This window comes from Pan troglodytes, chromosome 1 (genome assembly GCF_028858775.2).
Source record: "Pan troglodytes isolate AG18354 chromosome 1, NHGRI_mPanTro3-v2.0_pri, whole genome shotgun sequence".
NCBI lineage: Eukaryota > Metazoa > Chordata > Mammalia > Primates > Hominidae > Pan > Pan troglodytes.
In genome coordinates this window covers 30,233,487-30,235,976 of record NC_072398.2, presented here as the reverse complement: position 1 = coordinate 30,235,976, position 2,490 = coordinate 30,233,487, and the positions used below count along the sequence as shown (strand labels likewise).

At 49.4% G+C, this 2,490-nt stretch overlaps 1 pseudogene; it reads right to left on the bottom strand.

Moving 5' to 3' along the window:
- Nucleotides 1-1,196: 1,196 nt before the first annotated feature.
- On the bottom strand, nt 1,197-2,155 carry LOC100613593 (nucleoredoxin-like; annotated as a pseudogene).
- Between the last annotated feature and the right edge of the window lie 335 nt (nt 2,156-2,490).

Here is a 2,490-nt window from a genome sequence, read left to right as displayed (position 1 = left end):
GGGCTCTTTCTCTAACTCTGGTATCAGCACGCACATACAGAGACCCTGACAGCCAGAGGAACTGCCTGGCAGATCTTTCACCAAAATAAGAGGTTGATCTGCCTGGGCCTGGCAAAGGGAATCCAATGCCTACTCGTGGCTGGCACACCCCCTGCCCTCACTCCCACCCTAGGGTACAGTTCCTTCTGCAGAAAATGTGAGGCTTCTGGTAATTCCTTGTCCTTTTAGTTCTGCTTTGAAAAGAAAAGAAAGAGAATGACCATAGGGTAACCAAAGTGGGTGCAGGCACCTTGGCAGAGGTCCAGTGGCCTCAGGCACAGAGCTGGGTGGAGTGAGAGGTCTGTGCTGGCTAGGAGGTGCTCCTCTAAAACCTCAGGGCTGAGTTTCTTGGGAATAGATATCCAAAGGGAAGAATCTGTTAACAAAATTTCAAGACCGTGGGAGCTGTTCATATAAGCAGGCAGAAACTTGGGGAAGGTCAAGATCAAGGAAGAAAGAGAGATAAGAAAGGAATGAGAAGCTCTCATCACGAGGTGCGAGCTCAGTAACAGTAAGCCATTATTATATGAACTAGTACCTTCACTAAATGGTTTTTCTCACCCTGAAAATCCCCACAAGCTTCCTTTTACATTTGAAAAACTCTTGTTCAAGAACTCATTGATAAGCTGCTGTTTTTCCCTCTGACTGAAAGAAACTATGTCACTGAGAAAAGGACTTTCTCACCAACAGCTCTAAGCTGAGGTCTATCAAGACTCTTTCTCTGCTTCGCCTCCATGTAGCTGTCACCAGGCAGTTCCTCTGGCTGTCAGGGTCTCTGTATGTGCGTGCTGATACCAGAGTCAGAGCAAGAGCCCTGATCCATTGGTCCTTCACGCTCACTCTGCGGAAGAACACCCTGGCAGATCTTTCACCAAAAGCTGGTGACTTTGCAAAAGTGATGCAGTCCTTGTTCTGGCTAGGCTATGCCATCTCGTGATCTCAAGCAGAGTCTCCAAACATGGTGGATTCTGCTGCTGCTGAGAGGACACACACCCCAGGATGCTAGCTGGGTAGTGAATGCAGAAGCAAGGCACCACAGAGAGGTTGGACACTTGGGTTGTGTGATTCAGGACACACTGGATAAGTCGAAGGGTGGAGGGAAGAAAGGGGAGGAGAAGACTGAATTCTAAACAACATCTCAGAAGGCCGGAGCTCCATTAGATGGGCTCTGGATTGAGCTTTTCTGCCAGAAAGTTACTCACCAAGGCCTCCACAATGGCAGGGGTGATCTCCTCCCACGTCTATCACATACTCCATCAGTGCTGTCATGTCCAGGATACTGAGCAAAGGGGCAGCCTCAGGCGGGTTGGTGTAACCTTGCAGGAAGTCTATCATATCATCCTCCCCAGATACAAAAAATGGAAGTGATGCTCCTCTTCTTTGGCTTTGCACTTGGCAATGATTTTCTCAGCTATTGGCTGAATCAGCTGCTTGGCTTCCTGGGACTCTCTGTCATCCTCAGAGTCCACAAAAAGGAGGAGGCAGGGGCCAGTTGAGCTGCAAAGTGTTGGAGTCAGAGAGCTTCAGCACGGGCTTGGGTGCCATGGGAACTCCCAGCAGTCCTCGTCGTTAAGCACCTCCACTCACCCCGCCACATGATCACCTCGCCCTGTGAGTCCAGCACAATGAGCATGGGGAATGCCTTGGATTCTATACAGCCAGATGGGATGCGACTTCCAGGCCTTTTCAGTAAGGGGGATAGTGAGCCAGAACCTATCACTGAAGTACTGTTTGAAGGACTCTCTGATCTGTCTTCACTGACTAAGATAATCTCAAAGTTCTGGCCTGCCTCCTTGATCTTCTAATAAGATTCCACCAGGACCTGGGTGAGGCTTTGGCAGGATGAACACCCATGTGCAGAGAAATAGGGTCCTATGTAAGACCTTTCTGGGATGCTGCTTTCCAGGAACTGTGAGTCATTTCATAAACCTGAAAAGTTTAGGTCCCCAAGGGAATTCCATACCTTCTGGGTCATCTCAGATCACCAGCAGCCCATTCTTGCACACAACCTTTGCAGTGGTGGCATCTATGAATATTAGCAATGGAATATTGGAAATTTGGTAATTGTTCCAAAGTTTCTGTGCTTCTCCTTGTAGGGCAGCGCCAGCCAAGGCATGTCCCACATGAAGTCCTACCACTGCCACTGGTTGTCCTTGCTGCTGCTCATCACCAGCTTCTAACCAAGCTGCTCCTCCAAGAAGCCCACCATCTTGGCCCACCACAACCCCAACGCACAAGCAGGTGGGTAGGGAGGCAGCGGCGACCCCGCTTCCTCTGTCCACCTGGCCTGGACACTGCTAATTCTTAATCGCAACAAGGGTGCTGGTGGGTACTCTGATGCCAGGTTCAACTCCCTGTCATGGAGAGCTGTAGCTGATTTTGCATCTAATTACCTAAGAAGCAGCATGCACAAATGAGTGAGCATCACTTATTTGTATTGGTAGTATATTA